The 19,674-nt window shown below is 39.1% G+C and overlaps 1 protein-coding gene across 7 annotated transcripts in view; it reads right to left on the bottom strand.

Moving 5' to 3' along the window:
- HIVEP2 (HIVEP zinc finger 2) overlaps window positions 1–19,674 on the bottom strand; it is a 191,847-nt gene that overhangs the window by 138,998 nt on the left and 33,175 nt on the right. For 3 of the 7 annotated variants that reach the window (XM_058669217.1, XM_058669284.1, XM_058669330.1), the window contains exon 2: window positions 9,591–9,665. The exons of 3 other annotated variants lie outside the window; for them this stretch is intronic. The gene's annotated coding sequence lies outside the window, so the exon portion shown is untranslated. Of the gene's footprint in view, window positions 1–1,630; window positions 1,650–9,590; window positions 9,666–19,674 lie in introns of those variants that run through there. One more of the 7 variants, XM_058669543.1, reaches the window with a different exon arrangement.

Raw genomic sequence — 19,674 nt, 5'->3', positions numbered from 1 at the left:
TGCTGAGAAAGCTCTACCTCCATGGCTGCCGAGGAGCCACAGAAATAAGTAACTTGACCTCTGAAGAGGGTTTGCAGCCTGGCAGTAACCTGAGCTGCACTAGGTTATTTTTGCTGATGGCTAGTGGTTCTTAAAGGGGCTGTGTTCTACACACACATGTCCAGACACGAGATGCAAATCAACGACCAGATAGGGGTGATATGCCCATCTTCATTAAACATGGTTCATGTAACATTCAGTTTCATGCTCTCTTATAGGATCAATCCTACATCCTGCAATAAAACATCAGTGGTTAAAAACATGGAAGTGCTGAAAAACACAGAATACTGTTGGCTGCAAACTTCAGAAGACAGCAGGAATTCCCCCAAAGGTGCTGCCCTCCGTGTAAGCCTGCTACTTAAAAAGGGAGTGGGAAGTAGAGATGAAAGATGGAGACGGCTGCCAGGACTGGCCTCCACCGTTATCATCCCACTTAGTGCTCACCACCTCCCTTCAAAGTATAATTATCCCATTGTACAAAAAAAAGGAAAGTTAACTCACTCAGAAGTTACATGGGAGGTGAGTTAACCTCCTACCAAGACTGTCTTTGAAAGTGATGAGGATCCTTAAGGCAAATGTCTCACTGAAAAACACAATCTCATGAAACAATCAGTCCCTGTGGTCTCTATACCACATCCCTATATTGCCCAGGGAATTCCAGAAATAATCCACGATTAGGGACGTAGACTCTGGTGACACACACGCCCAATCTTGTAACCCTGTTGCACCCCAAGCCTGCTGAGGGACCTTGGGCAAGTCAGTTTACTTGCTGAGCCTCAGTGTAAAAGCAGTGGTACTTGTATCACCAGGTTGTTTAGTGATTAAATGAGATCAACACATGTGTTTCCCAGGCACAGAGGAACCCTTCAGCAAAACGTCTGTTATCATCAGTGGTATACATATCCCCATTCAGTAAGAAAGCAATGTAACACAATTATTTTTGAAATCTGACAGTATAAAGAAAAATCACATAAGAGCTATCTGTTGTGCAAGTATTTGATAATCATCAGCCCCATTGCTCATCACTTTTCCTGGAAAGTGACTCTCCCAAGTACAACCAGTAAGTGAAGCAGAAGGGATTTCAACTAAGGTCTGATTTTCAACCCTCTAACAAATGCTTAAAGGAACGGCAATGAGAGCTGTGAGAAGCACCGCCAAGTCCAGTTCTACTCTACAGCTTGCTGACTGTGCAAGCCCTGCAGCCCCATTTCATCTGCCAGATTTTTAAATTTTATTTTGGTCTACTCTCTCCAGCAAGTGACCCATCAAGTATGAATCTACAGGTAACTCTACAGAGAATAATAAAGTTCCCTGTAATCCTATTAAAGCCATATTATTCAAAGTATTCCTCTAAGCCACAGATTTTCAGAATTCCAAATTCCATATCCTACATAAATTATGATAAAATCCCACAAATGCATAACATCTTAAAGTTCACAAAACATCCTCATAAACATCATCTCACGTAATCACCCTAACAACTCGTGTTGGTGACACTGTGCCTGTCTTTCTGGTGAACAAACTGAGACACAAGAAAGTTACTTGTCTATAATCATATACTGAGCAAACAGCAGACCAATCATTTGCATACTTAAGTTTTCTGGTTTCTGCATTCCAATTCATTTTACTTTCTCTTGCCATGAAAAAAAAAGAATCTTTTTGCTTTACCTTTTTGCTTTATTTGCAATGCTCAAAAAGGTATCAAACATCTCAAGGTATCATTAGCATATCCTTGTATCCTTCATGCACTATATTTCACCTTTGTGGAAAAACAGAGTTTCATGTGACTTCTAGCTTACATCCCATCCTAGCATAATTCCTACCCAAGCAACCAAGTTACAGGATAATTTCCCAAAGCTCAAGTGTTCAAGGTGATAAGGGTTGTGCCTTATTTGCTATAATTTTTGTTTTATTTATTTATTTTATTATATTTCCATTTATTATTATTTATGATACAGTTCCACAGGCTCTTATCCACTATATTTTTTTAAAGCTCTATTTGTTTTTATTTGGTAGGCAGGTTTAGAGAGACAGCAAAGGGGAGAGATGATACGGACACAAATACAGACAGAGACCATCTGCTGCTTTACTCTCCAAATATCCGTGAGCCAAGACCCCCACCTACATCTTCCATGTAGGTGGCAAGGACCTAAGTACTTGGCCTTCCACAGACCATTAGCTACTTTCCATAGACACAGGACTCAGACTTGGTCAGTCCAATATGGGATGCAGGCATCTGAAGAGGCTGCTGGAACCCTGTGACAAATGCCCACTTTTAACTTTAGGTGCTGTTTGGGCCTGGCGCCATGGCCTAGCGGCTAAAAGTCCTCACCTTGAACACTCCGGGATCCCATATGGGCGCCGGTTCTAATCCCGGCAGCTCCACTTCCCATCCAGCTCCCTGCTTGTGACCTGGGAAAGCAGTCAAGGACAGCCCAATGCCTTGGAATCCTGCACCCATGTGGGAGACCTAGAGGAAGCTCCTGGCTCCTGGCTTCGAACTGGCACAGCACCGGCCGTTGCACTCACTTGGGGAGTGAATCATCGGACTGAAGATCTTCCTCTCTATATTTCCTCCTCTGTGTATATCTGACTTTGTAATAAAAATAAATACACCTTTAAAAAAAATTTTAGGTGCTCTTCACAGAGAACGTGACAGCTGAAGTTAGGTTTTAATATAACATTTGTTGAATGTCCACGATATTTCAAGTGTTTTACACTAATTAATTTATTCCATAGTATTCCTATTTCACAGATGAGGGAACCGAATCAAGACAATTCGTCACGGAGTAGGGCGCTAGTTACTGACAGAGCAACATTGTGAATTCAGGGATGCTGGCCTTCAAAGGGTGTGCTTACAACCATAGATCCCACGCCAGACACTGTCCACAAACTCCACTCATTCTTGACAAACACCCAAGTAACAGTAAATCATCTTGGAGAGTGAAACACGCCTTGATAATTCACTGGCATGATTAAAATAAGCAGAGAAAAAATAAAATAACCCAAAGTCTAATTGTTTACAAAAGTCCTGCTCCAATATTTATCACAAATAGTACATTCATCACATTGCAACCTAAAAGATTGTCAGAAAAACGAAACAGCTACATTGTCATTTTAATACTTAGTTTAAATGCATGACCAATTTAGTAATCTCTTTATTTTTCTCTACAAAATCATACACACTTCACATTATTTTTCATTCATTATCTTAAAATCATGATACTATCTAGGATTCATTGAAATATATCTTTTATAACAAAAGAATCAATAGAAATGTTTCTTCAGTACTTAGGTTCTTACCTTTCTCCTTGCTTTCCTCTATCTTATTTGTTTCATCTGTTTTGCTTTCAATTTCCTTTTTCTTGTTGATTATTTTGTTCCTTAGTCAAATGATATAGGATGGTGCCTAGTACCTCAGCAATTTTGCAAAATTAGAAGCTTAACAGTAGGTTTCCGAAGGGTGAATCCATGGACAGCCCACATCATTATCTTCAGGGCTGGGCCCCCAAATCTACAATTATCAGCAAGTTGCTCAGGTAAATTCTCTACATACTAAAATAAATCTTCCACTAAGGTCTTTTTCATCAAATGACGTGCATGTGTTAGTCATAAAAATATACACTTGACTCTTCAGACTTCCATTAAGAGTCTCACATAAAATTGCGAACTCTATGTACTAAACTTAATTTTTTCAAGATTTGTTTTTTATTGGAAAAACAGATCAGATTTAAAGAGAGAAGGAGAGACAGAGAGAAAGATCTTCCATCTGCTGGTTCACTGCCCAAGTGGCCTCAATGGCCAGAGCTGAACTGATCCAAAGCCAGGCATCAGGAGCTTCTTCCAGGTCTCCCATGCAAATGCAGGGTCCCAAGGCTTTAGGTCATTCTCTACTGTTTCCCCAGACCATAAGCAGGGAGCTAGATAGGATGTGGCACCCATGAATTGGGGCCCATATGGGATCTCCATACTTGCAAGACAAAGACTTAGCCGTTGAGCCATTGCACTAGCCATCTACACACTAAATTTAAACCAAAGAGTTTAACACTCTCAAGTGCTGTTTCAACATATGTATGGCAAGGAGAAAACACAACTGGAAAACTGGGCATGGGTCAAGCAAGGACTCCCCATGTAACTGCTTTACCATTTCTCCGTAGCCAACCTGTTGCAGCTGATTCACTGAGGTAAGATTCACTTCTAGTGTTTTGTATTGTGGTAAAATCTGACCAAGTGGGTCCACCCCACTAACCCTCATTATCAAAAACCACTTTGGGCCTCGGCAGCGTGGCCTAGTGGCTAAGGTCCATGCCTTGATCCCATATGGCTGCTGGTTCTAATCCCGGCAGCTCCACTTCCTCTCTATCTCTCCTCCTCTCTGTATATCTGACTTTGTAATGAAAATAAAATAAATCTTAAAAAAAAAAAAACAAAAACAAAACAAAAACAAAAAAACCCACTTTGTTGAACCAACTAATGGTTAGCGTTAGAAAAAAATAATAATAATATTGAAATTAAACTTTAGAACTCTGCATTTGGAAAAGAGCTATTATTTACTGACAATATGAGCAACAAGTGCCACTTATTTCGAGACTTAATCTAAATGTTATATATATCCCTTAAAACCCAATATGGAATTCAGATGATTGTGGCCTACCTCGTTATATCACCCAATCTGATATCTTCCCTCTATATTGCTTGCTTTTCATCCTCACAGATATACACACCCTCAGCTTCCTCTTTTTGTTCTCCCTGCCCCAGCCCTCATCTCCTCGTCTGGGCTTCTTTCACTATCCTTTCTAAATGCCACTGTGAACCACTGCACTCTTTATCACCAGCTCCTGCCTCCCTCCTCACCTTGCCCTACACAACCCACGCGAAAACTCACTCAGCATCAGACCCTCACACTTTGTGTTCCATGGCGTTCCATGGCCACCTACCTACTCACGGGCTGAGGAAAATCAGCAGCCAGGGAGACAAATCTCCTTTCCTGCTCCCTGATGTTGAGCCTTCTCTTTTCATCAGGCTGTGCGCTCAATTTCTCCAGCAGCAAATTCAAATGGTCCCATTTTCCTCAACACAGATCAGTTTTCCCAAACAAATGAATCACTTCTACTTATACACCCCAACACACACACACACACCCCAACACACACACACACACAGTTCTTCAAAAAATGTCCCACAGTGCCTAATTTCTACTCAGGAAATTAAAAGCTGTCCTCTTTCAGTCGCTGTAAATTTTTTTCTAAAGCTCCAGGCAATGTAGCAGTTCCAGACTTCCTCCTAATCATCATCCAATTTTCCCTCTCTTGTAGCACATACAAACAGAATCACATGGACAGAAAAGTGCTTCCTGAGTCCTGCCTCTACTGCAGTCTGTCATCTCATTGTCCTAGGCACATCTAGGCATCCTGAAAGAGCGGGCAACATTACCAGCTCCTTGGAGGCATGGAATAGGAGGGTGCTGAACCCTAACTGCAGTGCTAGAGCAGTTCTCTGTGATAATTGCTTAATATTAATGCTATAACAGACGCCCCAACAGAGAGTGGACAAGCAGCTATAACAGGCTCTTTATAAAAGTCTCTAGTAGCCAAAAACATATGAAAAGGGGCCAAATCTCACTAACCATCAAAGAAAATTAAAACTACCATTGTGGTTGGGCCAGAATGATAGTTTAGTGGCTAACTCCTTGCCTTGTATCTCCTGAGCTCCCGTGTACCCTTCATATATATATACGAATATATATATGAAGAAGGGTACACAAAGAGGTCATGGAAAGTAAAATCAAAAGATAAGACTATCTCGGTGCAAAAACACTTTAAAATCCATGCATAGTTTTGGTTTCTTTTTTCCATAATACACACTTTTTAAACCCCTTGCATGCATGGATTGGAAAACAAAATCTTACACTAAAAAAATTAAAATCTTAAACTTTAATACCATTTTCCATAAACTTTTGGATGCTCCCTTTGGTATGTTACATTACACCCTTTTAAAAACATCTGGATATATATGTTGGATGCCCTTCTTGGTCTCTCTATTGACTGTGAGATTCTTGAGGTGAGATCTAAAATGTCTTCATCTTTGTTTCCCTAGATCGGCAGCTAGTTAGCACATTGTGGCTCCCAAGAGAGAATTCTGTAGAACTGAATGGCAGAGCATCTCAGCCCTGATTCAGTCTGTTCTCTTTCTGTTTCTTGACTCTGAAGTCCGCTTTTGCAACCTCTCTCCGAGTTCCAGGTCTTGATATCTGCCTACAGAAACTGATTATATTAATCTGCCCTTTATCTAAGAAAAGGCTTTGAGTCTGGAGCTTAGCATAGATTACCGCTTAAAAACAAATCTTTATTTGAAAGGCAGAGTTACATAGAGAAGAAGGGATGGAGAGGAGAGAGAGAGAGAGAGAGAGAGAGACTTCCACCTGTTCACTCCCCAAATGGCCAGAATGCGTGGAACCGGGCTGATACGACAGGATCCAGGAGCTTCTTCCAGGTCTCCCATGTTGGTATAAGGGTTCAAGCACTTAGTCACCTTCTGCTGCATTCCCAGGGGCATGTCAGAGAGCTGGGTAGGAAGTGGAAAAGCTGGGACTTGAACTGACATCCAGATGGGATGTTGATGCTGCAGGCAGCAACTTTACAAGCCATGCAGCAGTATCTGCCTCAGATAATCTCTTTATCACAGCCTGTAAATCAGTAATTATTGCCCCCAAGTTACGGACCAGAAAAAGATGAGCCCCAGAAGTTAAGTACTTGACATAAGAATGCAGAGGTGATAAGATAGAGAAGTAAAATTGAAAGTTCTTATTCCAAAGCTAGAGATCTTTCACAGGACATAGCTTTTCTCAAAGGCTTGTCAATCTTCCTCACCCCAGGGGAGGTGATCACTATCCACTGTGTGCCCCAGGTTACAGACCTCTGGATTTCCTTCTCTGCCTTCACTGGCTCACTGACTCAGTCACTCAGTGATGTTTCCCAAGGTTGGCAATTTGTCCTGTGCTCACTAATCTCAATATCATAGCACACATTCAGGTTTTTCTATTTTTTCTTTTGAAGATTAACTTTAATTGTCTTCACACCGTGTCTTCCTAAACCCCGGTATGGTTTCCTCTAATTTATTCTTGTGATGCTGCCTGAGAGATCTTTACAAAATGCAAATATAAGTCATGTCTGTACTACCTACAGGATAGAGTTCAAACACAGCAGCCTGGCATAGGCACCTGGACCTAGTCAATGCCAAGGGTTCCAGCTTCTCCCCTTGTAAGTCCACTCACCGCCCTCCCCACCCCCCACCTCAACCCTGAAATCCAGCCAGAAGACCTTTTGTTCAGGGGAGCAGCCTGCTGTTTCCGTGCCTCTAAACTTGTGCATGCCAGGGCTCTGTTTTCCTGGAATGCCCTCCCTGTACTGCAAGTGCAGGACAAGCATGTGTTCCTTCCCCAAGTCCCTCCGGCAAAGCTGATGAACTGCTTTCACGTCACAGATAAAAACTTGGCACATCCTTGTCCTGTAACCCATTTCACAACGCACCACAATGTTTGCAGTTCATGCTTACTCTTTTTTTAACACGCCCAGGTGCACACACAAACAACAAGTCAAAAATGCTTGAGCAAGTGAATTATGAAAATTCAATCAATTTTATGGAATAGATAATTTTAGTTTGGGATCATTTATTTTTAAAAGTAAATTCGAAGAAAATGCCCAAGCAGAAACAATGAGGGATGAGAATCATTCATTAGTCTTTGATGAAGGTTTAAGCTGAAAACATCTAGCTATTGTGTTCTTGTTCTCATGAACACACTATCTCCTATCTTCCCAGGCCTCTCATCAATAATCTCCCAGAACCACCAGAGCATCTGTGGTGTCAAAGACAGGGACTCAATTCAGGAGAGAAAAAATAGGATATTTCTTGGATCCTAAGCTCCTGGATCTAGTGGAGATAATCAATAATACTGGGTCTCAAATATTAGGGAGAATAAAAATTGTCTGAGGCTTAGTAGAGATTATTCTCAGAGTGAACCAGGAAAGAGCATAACATTCCATCCATGCCCTGGATCAACTAAATCAGAACACAGCAAAAAATAAACATTTTCCAGGCTGTTCTATCATTTCCAAGATGCAGCACAGGAATCTAACACATAAAAACAGTCGAATAGTGATGCTGTCTTTTCCTACTGGAAAAACTACGCAAAGGGCTAGTAGGACTGTTGGGGATGTGCATGGCTCAGGCACAGCAAGAGAAGAAATGTGTTCTCTGAGGATTGAGCCAGAGGCCAGGAAACTGTGGGAAGGAATGCTTAACTGGCCAATCACTCCTCACACCCGGTGCCATAAGCACCTCCAAGAAAGGAAGGACAGTGGAAGACCTACAGAGAGCACTCTGTCCCACAGAGGAGATAGAGTGGTTCTCACCAGGCACGAGAAGCCTACAATGTACCGGCTCTCCACAGTAGGAGACTGTGAAAAGCAGCAGCCAAATGCCCGCCAGAGACACCGAAAAGCAAGTAACTATGTTGACATTCCCAGAAGAGAGATTTTTTTTTTTCTCCCAATAGCATTCTTGAATTGCCTTTTCTTGCTTCCTTTCCACAGAGCGAGGGAGTGGGTGTCGAGGGCTAGATCATGTAAAAGACCAGAGAGCAGCTGACATGAACTTCTATCAGGCTTCTTTGCACAAAGGCCTTATTATAATAGACACATAAAAATGTGTGGGCAAGACTTGAAGGGTTGGGTTTTATCCTCCCCAAACTTCACTCTCAACCCTGTGCTTTGAATGCATTTGTGTATACACACCCTCTGACAGAATAGGTCCTGTTGCCATGGAGCTGAAGCCTCTGCAGTTTACAAGGAAGGATCATACTGCTTTTATACCTGTAATAGCAGAGGTAAGAATCACTGCGTAATACTAACTCCACTGGCATTTCGGATTTCCAATTGCTTGTCCTCGTGTTCTGACTGCAGTCTGTGTATCTTTTAATTCCCTACTTGATATTATCATGATGGAAGCTGTTGGACAACCGTTTATTTTTGTGAAAGCAGTACCCCAAAATATGTCACATACTATATGATCCGTGTTATTCCCCACATGCCTGCCCTTTCCATCAGTGTGTGACTTATCACATCTAGGGGATTTTATGAAAAACCTTAAATTAAAGCACACCTAATAAACACAATGGGCGACACGTAAAATTCTATAGCCAGTAGCTGTTTTCTGTGACTTGACCAATCACAATATTATTCATAATATGATTACTCCTTAAACAGGTTTCAAGAACCAAAATCATATCTAGACTACTTTTAACAAACATAGATACAGTTCCTTTTGGATCTCACTTCAAAGCCTAGCTTCAACCCTGCTGTTTGGCAATCAAATAAAAGAATCTACAAAAGAACACAAAGTTGATTTCCTAATAAAACCTCAATAAAGTTGTTTCCTAATAAAATATTTACATTTCTCTTCTTTTTGGATTTTGCATCTTCAAAGAAAATAGTGATTTGACTTTTGCAAAACAAAGTGCAAAGGAATTAAAGAAAATGGACTTAATTTCCTACCTGGAAATCTGCTTTCGGTCTTAGCCACACATTCTCATAATCTTGAGTCTCAATTTCTCAGGTAAATTCGCCAATCTGCTGACAAGAAGTTTTGCATTATGATTTCTCCTCCCACAAAATATTATCAGAATGTGACTATGAAAATGACCTTAAGTTTAGCCAGGGCAGCAAAACTGACTCTATCCGTTTGGAAAGTGAGTGAAGCAAACAGGTGATTGTAACACCAGATACCGGTGTGCTCAGCACAATAAGATGTAGATAATTGGAAAATGAATGATGGAAAGCAAAATTAACTGATAGCTTTGGATGACTCAAAGAAAAAAAAACTCAGGAGTTCATACTAAAATCAATCAACCAGTGAAATATAGACAGCCCTTCCCTTCAAGAAATAAATGCAGATTTCTCCCCCTGAAGTATAGACGGACTTCGAAAGTACAGAATCCAGAAAAGGAAATGCAGCACTTCCAGTGGAAAAGCCTGGTTGATTTCTACCTCAACCAATAAATCAAGGTAAACAGCATGAAGTATGTTCATGGGATATTCCCCCAAACAGAATACAACCACACAGGCACATCACCTGTGTGGTTTTCTGCCTACAAACTCATAACCCCAAGCAATATTTCTGGCCAATACCCTTCAAAAATGTCCATCCCATCTGTAATAAGTACATCATGTGTCCGTAAACTATGTTACCCTACTGGTCTCGTATATCACATTGTATTTTATGCTTTATCCACTGTTTGTAAGTGAGCAGCTAATTATATTATATGAACTTCTCAGGAAAACCAAACTTCTTGAAAACTACTAGCCCAACACTTAAACAGACTAGCTTTTTTCAACACTCATTTTCTTTAGATAATAATTTTTTTTGTCTCATTTTTTTTGTGACACTTTCAGGCCACCTCAGAATCACATCTTTAAATACTGTACGCTTCTGGGTTTTTTCTGTTTTCTTACCACAAACTGTATATTTTCATTATGACTAGCAACAGCACGTTGCTGATGAATCTGGCAATGACATGAATAGGATTACTCAGTTTCAATGCTACAATACTCAAGACCTTCTGAGCACCCCAACCAGACACCCCGGGCTGCTTGTGGACAGGCATTCCCCAGCCTCTTGGCTGGGTGTCAGCAACCACAACAGCCCACAAGGTGGGTGGAGAACCGATGAAAAAAATGATAAATATTTGTGATGAAACAGGATGTTAGGGGCTGGGGAACAGTCGACTATCTTAATTACTGATCTTGTGGAGCTATTTTAGAACTCCCAACAGTGTTCCCTTATTGTAAAACTGGGAGCTATAAACACGCAGATCTTTTCTCCAAAGTTTTCCCCTTTATTACAAGTAACGTGTAGAATTACTACCATACAATACAGCAGTACGCACCCACAGAATGTAGAACTTTGGGCTTCTTCAAGCATAAGCGCTAAAAACCAGCAAATGTTGTAATCCTACATGGAAGATACTCCAAACAAAAAGAAAATGTAATTGTTCTGGCAGTAAACATAACATTTTCCACACATCTGCCCTTGGTGGTTGAATATACACTTGAGCCCACTAGTCCCCGCCATCTGCATCACATAGTAACAACAATCATCATTTTACAGGCTCAAGGACTTTCTTGTCAAGAGTAAATTCAAGAAATTCTGACCCACAACATGGTACTCCACACACACAAAGAGTCTTTCACTCGGATAATTCAATTTTGTGAACTCTTAATACTCAATACTCCAGTGGTTCTCAAACACGGGTTCTGATGTCTTGAATTAAAACTTAATGAAACACAACAAAAGACTGATTACATCTTCTTAGATTCCCCAATGCTAGCCTTTCTCATCTATTCCACTCGTCTCTTGTATGATTGTCAATGATTGTACCACAGCAAAGTACCCCCAAAATAAAGCATGTCTCAGTAGCAATTTCCTATTCCCACTGTAGCTCAGAAGACTTCTGTGGAAAGCGTCCTGAAAGAGATCACTATTCTCTCCATACAAGCACAATGTCCACAAAGGGCTGCAGAGTGGGGACAGAAACAAGGACTGGCAAAACCCAGCAAGCACACCCTCTTCAGACCAAACACAAAACTTCAACTTGCAACACTTTTTTTAGGTTTAGATACTCAATTTGCCTTGTCTAAATTTCAACCGGGATTTAACAGAGCACCCCTTATGAAGAAGTAGGAAATTACACAGATGGATCTAAGTGCACACACGACACTTTTATTTTCAATCTGTTATAGTAAACATCCTTAAAGATGACTGATCCATCCATTTTACAAAGTTCTTTTAGAAACCATTTCTAGGAAATTTAGTAATCAAGAGTTTGAAAATAATACTAGAGTAAAAAAAGGTAACAGTGTCAAATGTACTGTAATGAGCTAGTTCCCTGTAAATCAGTTGTTCAAGCTAAACAACACAATATCACACGTGAAAAGCCAAAATAAAGCTTATGAGAAAATACAGTAGATGCAGAATCAGAGGCGAATGGCATTTTATTCCAAACACTAGCACACATATGCAGCTAATAAATTTCCCGATCCGTATACTGAGATCTAAAAGCATAACTCCGTGTGGATGTTATTCGTGCCTTTTGTTCTGAATGAAACTAAGGCAACCCAATGATCCCAGCAAAGAAATTACAGGTCTTTTTTGACTCTCCAAAGCTAAAAAACACATGAGACCGTCTCTACAAAGACTGAGATATTAATGCATAAAAGCCATAACCTATAATACCGTGTGAGTGGATTACTATCCATTAGTTTTACATCTCCAAATTCATTCTTGGCCTTCTAATTGTATCAGTTCAATGTGAGACCCTCCTCCCTTCTTCCCATCTATTGTATATTAGCTAACTAGCCATGAGCAAACCACAGTTATTATAGCTGATGAATTAGGATAACAGTAGGTTGATGTGCCACAAGTACAAAGCAAGCACACTCCTCTCTCATGTTATGATTTGTTAAAATCAATTAGATTAAATATTCTTAACTATTTTGAATACTTTGTCCATTTATCTTAAATATTTGACATTTCAATTTGTCTTCTCCTACTGTTTAAGGATAAACTATCTTCTATTATATTTTTAAAATCCTCTCTCCCCTATATAAAATATTAGAGGATACACTGAATTCTCATCTATAAAGAGAATTAAGAAATACACTGTTCAACTATCAATGAATATACTAAACATGTATCAGATTATATAGGTTGTTTAAAAATAATTACAAAACTAAGTAAACTAAATAAAAATTCCAAATGAACATCCCACTAACATAACAGAATCTAAGCCCCATAAGAAGAAAATCAATAATTGGGCATAATTTAGGTAACCAATGAGGACTTGCTGAAATAATTTGGCAAATAACAAGTAATTTAAAAATCATACTGTAATGTCATTATCACTTAAAATGTAAAATAAAAATGTTGGAAAGTAGTGACAAAGAACATAAGGAAAAGTGATTTCCAAATATGAAGTACTTGTAAAGGTGCTGCATAAATTTCATTCTTTTAGTTGTTGTAACCTCAGAGTAGATATGTTTCTTAATTTACTAGCAGTATTCAGAAGTTACTTTATGTAATTCCTAAAGTCTCAATTCATAAAGCTGTATTATAATCTGTGGATATTACATTCTCTACTATCAATACTGATGAGGAATTCCTCTCAATCACGCCATTTCATGATGCTAGAATGTGTAAGTCCATAAGAATCTAAACCAGCTGACAAAAGACCAAGAAGTAAAATGAAGAATGATACTCAGAAAACCATACAATCTACAATGCTTTTGAAAGCATTCAGAAAAAAAAAAAAACAATAGTCAGAAACAGATAAACCAAAAAAGTCTAAACTTAAAATGTTTAACTTACAAAACAAAAATTAAATCACATTAGAAGGCAAAAAAGCTTAAATGATAAAATATTAAGAGCTTACAGATACTTTTTAAAAATAAGCAGAAAAATAAAATTAAGATGAATATCACAAATCAGGAGAAGAAACATAAGTAATAAAGAAACCTCACCAACTATTTTTAAAAGGCAAACCAAGACAAGAATGCCATGAAAGTTATTGCTTTAGCATGGTTGTGACAAAAACGGAAAACAAGGACGAACCGCAATAACAACATTCATATAGTTTGACAAGTGATCCCACAGGAAAAAAAATGTGAATAGCCAGGAAAAAAAGGAGATTCCAAGAAAATTACAATAAGTAAATTGCATCAGAATTATGCAGCCACTTAATTAGAATATGAAAATTAGTAAAATGGAAATGATTTTGAAAATAATGAATATGTCAATATCATGATTATAACTATTTCAAATGTTCAAATGTGACTATCAGAGAATATACAAGGAAAAATTAGTAATCAACTTGATTGACTAGATTAGTTGCATGTCTTTTCTTTATGTGGTATAACAATGCTGGTAAGATGAAAAATTATCTAGAACAAGTGAATTATGGTAATCTGGTGAACACTGCAACAAAATCTCCTAAATACACTGACCCATAATTACCATAACACAACTAATGTTTCAAAAGAAAAATCATCAGTGTCCAGATCTACTTAAACAGAGCAAGACTTAAAATTCTACGGGAAACAATACTGAGGGCGATTCATCGCATAACCATATTGTTGGAGGAATGAATCCTTGCCCAAGGTTCCAAAGAGTTTCATATCCAGTACGCAAATGTCCACTCTTTCCCTTTTAATTATACCACATCCATCATTTCTATGGGAGTTCAGTACATGTTACCAAATCACGTTGAGCTCTCAGCTTGAAAATATCTGGCAACCAAAAATAAATCAGCTCCTGCTATTCCCAGGTTGCCATCTTCGAACACTCTCCGAGGTCTTGCAGCTACAGTAAAGAGACACTCAGCTTTTGTAAAGAAATCTTGAACTCTTTGGAGAACTTGAGGAGAGAATCAGTCGCAGTGATACACACAGGTGAACAGGAAAACCACGCAAAGCCAGTACTGCCTTCAGTAGTCTTCAATAAACAACTGATGAATGAATAAATGAATTTCCATTTTCACCTCTATCCTATTCCAACAGTCTATTAACTGCCTTCCTTCTTGGACACCTGATTCACAGAGTTTGAGTTTAAAAATAGAAGCAGGACCCAGAAACAAGCAGCTTTGATCAACAGGCTACATTCTGGACAGTGCACAGGAAAAGCCCAGGCCCAGGATCAATTCAAAAAGGTCTACTTGCAAAAGATCCTGCAGAGAGCATGTAACAGAGAGAAAAGACAGGCTATGAATGGTGAAAGTTGGAAACTGAAGCTTATTAATAACAATGTCAAATAAAAAATATCAAGTTTTCATGTGATAAAGATGGTATTGAGGTACAAGTGGATCACTTACCCTAGAACTTCAGTTTGATGGTCAACTCCAACTTCTCTCTGATGGACTTGAAAAAGTGGACCTTCTTTATGTTTTAAAGGATTATTTGTTTACTTAAAATGCAGAGCTACAGAGGTATAGAGAGGAAGAAGCAAAGATCTTTCATTTGCTAGTTCACTTGCTAAATACCTACAATAGTGGGGGCTGAGCATGACTGCAACCAGGAACCAGGAGTTTCCTCTGGGTCTCCCATGTGGGCACAGGGACCCAAATACTTGGGCTATCTTACTCTACTTTCCCAGGCGCAATAGCAGGAATCAGAATAGCGTGTGGAACAATCAAGACTCAAACCAGCAGTCATATGGGATGCCGATGCCACAAGCAGTAACTTTACCTACGATGCCTAGAACCACTTTAAACATATCTAAAGTCTAACAACTGCTCTGCTTCTCAATTCATTTCACCCTTTACAGAAGCACATCAAAAGTTTGCTGGAAACATTGTATTGTCTTCCAATTTAATTTGCTCATGTTTTCAAAGCTCCCTGATATTGATAATGAATCATTTTTCTGAAATTTAGAGCAGCTCCATTACTCAAGATTATCCTCCTCAACTCCTCCTACAAACTGAATTGAGAAAAATTATATATATACATATATATGTGTGTATACATGTATATATATAATTCATATAAAGGTGTATACACACCACACACACACACTATATATGTATAGTGAGAGAGAGTAGAGGTCTTTTGGTTCAAGGAAAGCTGATGAAACAGGTAAAGCAACTTCACTCAATCATTTAGGATCACAACAGATCCAGTAATCCAAGCTATATTACTTAGAATTCTTTGACCACCTGCCTGTATATTTACTGCTTCCCGGCTTTCACTTAGGGACACTATGCCACATGACTCCAGAGGGAATTGCTTTCATGTTGTCTGAGCCCTTAAGCAGTCATATGTTGTGTTCCTATTTGATTTATAATACTAACTCCACTGGGACTACCAGCTCCCATTTTTCCCCAAAAAATGTTATCAAAGCCTGCAGGCCCACATCTTACAATAAACATGCCTGCTTCCTATAAATGGTCATCATCTATCTCTCTGAACTTTGATCTCATTTGGTTTCTGTATCTCTTTTGCATATTCTGTCTTCTAGTATGAGTTTGTTATGCTTGAGTCTTAATTACCAATACTAGGTTGCATCCTCCTGAGAACTCACATAACGTAGGATTCAGCCTTGTTTTATACAGTTTCCTCCCCATTGGCAAAATCACAACAGCTACTTGAAGAATTGTTTGCTAGGACATTTGCTTGGGAAGGAAACAGAAACTATGCAAGAGCCAAAGAAGTTTGAGAAAGTTGTTTAGACTAGAATTAAATATGCCAATGGGACATTGAGGGCTAAATTTTTATAATTTAGTGTCTTCAGACCCACTCATTTTGTTGAATGAGTTTCAGAAACTGACACAATGGAAAACATAGATCTATGGAAAGACTTCTTTCAGCTCTTCCTTCCTCCTGTACAATCCTATTCCCCAAGAAAACAAATTACAAGTTCTACACAACCAGTTAAAACACAGATATAAAAAAACCTATTTTATATAATATCCAAATTTTTTCCTTCTTCAGTAAACCAAACTCTGCTAAGCTGGAAGTTCAAAGAATAAAATCTGAGATACTTGGAGAGCAGGTATATAATTTTAGGGTTATCTAAATATGGTTTGCTTTGCCATATGGAGCCCATGTGTCTGCCTCACAGATAATATGTATTTTCTTAATTAGTATGCAGGTTACAATATCTATTTTTAATAGATTGACTGTGATCCAAGGAAACAATTACGATGTATTAAACAATAATTATCCAAATAAAATATGACTCAACATTACCTATATAGGAAAAAACATCTTCATTGGTATACACACATTTCTACCTATATTCACACATTTCTATTTATATATAGAAATGTAAAGACTAAAATATGCTATATTGCTCCATATTTATGGCCTGGGAAAGCAGCTAGGTATGGCCTACGGCCTGGGCCCCTGCACACACATGGGAGACCTGGAAGAAGTTTTTGACGCCAGACTTTGGATCAGCGTGGATCTGTTCAGCTTCAGTTCATGCAGACAACTGGAAAGTGAGTGAATCAACGGGTGCAAAACTCTCCCTCTCTCTCTCCCCCTCTCATCTCTCTATGGAACTCTGCCTTTCAATTAAAAATAAAACAAGTCTATTTTTAAAGATATGTTGTGTCTATATGGCATTGGTATAGTGTACACTGGTTGATGTTCAAAGATTTTATTCTATAACTAACTACATGGTCATTTGTAATCTGAAAAATAAGCCAACCCCATTCATTCCAAGATTACTTAAAGATGAGCAAAGAGGGAAGAAATCAAGAATGCTCAAGAACAGAGTTCTTGGGCTTGTCAAAGAAGTTTTCATCTAACAAACATTTGGGGGATTACATGTATCTAAAAGTGCAAAGTAAACCTGCCTCTCCTTATCACCAGGAATTTCTTAAGGCCATTTTCAGGCACAGATTATGATACTTTACTTATTTGGTTTACTATGACAATCTACACAAAGCCTTATGAATCTTCTGCCATGAATGAAATACTACATCAAGCTCTGGAAATGTGGTATCAGATGGAACAGGTATGCTCTCAACCCTCGTCTCAGAAGCTGAACAGAAACATCACTCGGCCACTATGGTTAACCGAAAGTAGTTCTCACGAACACCTGTGCAGCCATTGAGACACATGCATGTGCTCATCTCCCTCAGTTCTTCCTTTCCCCGCTGGCCTGTATTGTCTGTCATCAAAGATCTAACCTCTGATTTTTATAGTTAGCCTATTTCACTCTTGCTAGTTGTCAGCTACCACAGTTGCAGTCTTCATGCCTCACCAGTGACCTCCTTCCCCTTCCTTACACTGCTCCTGGTCTTCTCTAGCTGACCGGGTCATCAAGCCTCTAATCCTGAAATAAGGACAAATAAGCTCTGGATGAAGGCAATAGGTGTTCTGTATCAGTTAGTTTGATGAAATCATTTCATGGATTATCCATGTATTCTTTCTGCTATTTCTGCTACCCAACCAACTCTGACACACATTTAAGAAGGTAATTTAAGGAAATAAAATTTCACACTTCTATTTCTAAAACAGAAATAATAATAAAAAAAAAAAACCAACACTTCTACCTGGATACAATGTCCCTACTACCACGAAGTTCTCTCATTAGACTCATTAGAAATGGTGGTTTTGGGGATCAGTGTTGTGCTCCAGGGAACTGGATGCCCATATGGGTGTTGGTTCAAGTCCCAGATGCTCCACTTCCAATCCAGCTCCCTGCTAAAATGTGCCTGTGAAAGCAATGGAAGATGGCCCAACTCTTTGAGCACCAGTCACCCATGTGAAAGACCTGGATGGAAATACAGGCTCCTAGCTTCCAATTGACCCAGGCCAGGCCACTGTGGCCATTTGGGGAGCAAACCAGCAGACGAAAAATTTCACACACACACACACACACACACACACACACTCTCTATTTCTCTCGATCACACATATGTATACTCTCTATAACCCTGTCTTTCAAATAAATAAATCTTACATACCTTGACAATAGGATGCTGGACTCTCTACAATTATCTACACCTACAATGTCATAATACACATAAATAGAAGAATAATGCACTTGTGACTGTTGCTGCAGGACTATACTATTGTAATAATATGGGCTGGGGGCTGGGTACATGGGAAAGTTGAAAGGGGAAATCCCTGAGCCTACAGAACTGTATCACAAAAAATTTTATTTAAATAATGTCTTCTTGTATAGACCATGATTGCTCAAAAAAACAGTCTACAGATCACCTGACTTGCCTGTTAAGATTCTGATTTCCTATGCTCCACTCCAGACATACTGAATCATAAGTACAGAACCTGAGGATATGCATTTTTAGGGCATTTTAAGAAACTGGTGTTCATGGTACACCCTGCAACCACTGATCAAAACTACCAAGCGTATGTATTAAAGATATTATTGCAAGACTTAAAGTCCAAGCTGTTTCACCATCAGCCTGCAACAATTTTTACAGTACCATTTTTCTACAAAGCACTAGAAAAAACCAAGCTTAAAAAGTTAAAGAAAATTAAGTTTAAAAGCTGCCACGTTCCAGGGATTTTTCAATCCTAATCAGGAACACAAACCAGAGGCGTAAGTAAAAGACCTGAAGTGCAGCAATACATAAGCCATACTTCGGGAAGTCTGGTGTACAATGGGTTTATACATCCTCAGTGAAGTAGAGACAAGCCCCGAACAGAACAGAATGGAATACAGCTAGGACTTGGAAAGGGAGACTTTCAACCAAGTCTGGGGAAGAATCTAAAAGGGGAGATTGTGACAAGGGTTCCTGAAGAGGTGTGAAAATTGCTGGAGGACACTGAAGATGAAACAGAAAACACATATAACCATATCTCCCGGGACCACAGTTAACATCGAGGGGAAAGCAAACAGCATGCAGGATTATAATAAAAGCTGAGACACTGGCTTGAAAAGACCACCCTGAAAAGCAGTATTGACAAATAAATACGATCTTCAGAGGCAGATGGAAGAATAAACATACCCTAATGTATAGGAAAGGAAACCATCACCTAAAAACCTTTTTACTGCAGGATGAGTTGGCCCTTTCCTTTCAAGGACCCTGTGCCTTATCTGACAGGCCCCCAGCAGAAA

This window comes from Ochotona princeps, chromosome 1 (assembly GCF_030435755.1).
Source record: "Ochotona princeps isolate mOchPri1 chromosome 1, mOchPri1.hap1, whole genome shotgun sequence".
NCBI classification, from domain to species: domain Eukaryota; kingdom Metazoa; phylum Chordata; class Mammalia; order Lagomorpha; family Ochotonidae; genus Ochotona; species Ochotona princeps.
This window is presented reverse-complemented; position numbering and strand designations above follow the sequence as displayed.